Below are 1,212 nucleotides of genomic sequence, written 5' to 3'. Positions count from 1 at the left end.
TACTCAGTCTACCTAGAATTCTCTTTTTTGGAATCGAATGCACAGGGCATCTTATTTCTTAGACATGAGTTGGGTGTCGGGCAATACTATTTGAGACCATCCAAAATCAACACACATCCAATTTTTACCTTATCTACTATGAATGCTCTGTGTGGAAACTATGTTCCTGTTAGACTGAGATCTTAAATTTTTTTTTTTATATTCTCCAGCCCTGTGGAACAGTTGTAATATATGTTCTGATGACAAAATATGATCTTTACATAATAAACTAATATGTTATCTGTTTCTTCATGACCACCTGAGCAATCCTGAGGTTTTGCTGTTGAATATATTAAGCATATTGCAAATGATTAAAATTTTAACCCAAGATTAATCTTAATGGGGAGATATTTTTCCTGTCTTATGCATCATATCACCAACTTTTCCCCTTTTCCCTTTACATCTTTAAGGTGTGAATACTTTCCAACTTTACTTATAATAAAAATGGGAATCTAGGAGAAGTCCAGCTGAGATCATGGAAAAGATGCCGAGCAAATAAGCTTCAATTCTGGGAAAGACAGATTTTTTTCAACACTTAAATTATGTAAGAATCTTGAGTTGGGATCAATGTCTCATGATAAAAATTGAATATTGCTTCCTATCACTTAGTAAATAGTGATTTCTAAGGATTTATGATTAAGAAGAGAAAATATTTCCAAGAGAGGGACCTTTTACAGTCATGTGATATTAAAGCGAGTGACTAGGAAAGTTAATCACAAAGTGCCGGGAGCCATATGCTGTCACAGAAGGCCAGTGAGGAACAGTGGGTGGTGAGAGGCTTCACAGGGGAACCAGGTGAGACACAGCACACACAGTGAGAGGCCAGCCAGAGCTGAGCTACTGTAGAAGCACATTTGAGAAGTAGCTCAGAGAAAGGAAGTTCTAAAGCCTCATAATTAGCACAGTGTAGTATTATGCATGGTTAGAGTAGAAATTATGCATGCCACAGAGTAGAAATTCCAGAATAAGGTCAAATACAAGTGACAACTTATCATATAATAGGGATACCAAATTGGCAAAGTATGGACTTACAAAAGAAATTCTATTGGAAAAACTTGGCGGCCTTACAGGAAAAATAAGCTCTTCTTAGTATCTTCTTCTACAGCAGAAAAATGTCCAAATGATACACTGGTTTAAATATGTTAGAGAGTGAAATGACATAAGTATTCTAGA

Source organism: Pteropus vampyrus, unplaced genomic scaffold (genome assembly GCF_000151845.1).
Source record: "Pteropus vampyrus isolate Shadow unplaced genomic scaffold, Pvam_2.0 Scaffold474, whole genome shotgun sequence".
NCBI lineage: Eukaryota > Metazoa > Chordata > Mammalia > Chiroptera > Pteropodidae > Pteropus > Pteropus vampyrus.
This window is presented reverse-complemented; position numbering follows the sequence as displayed.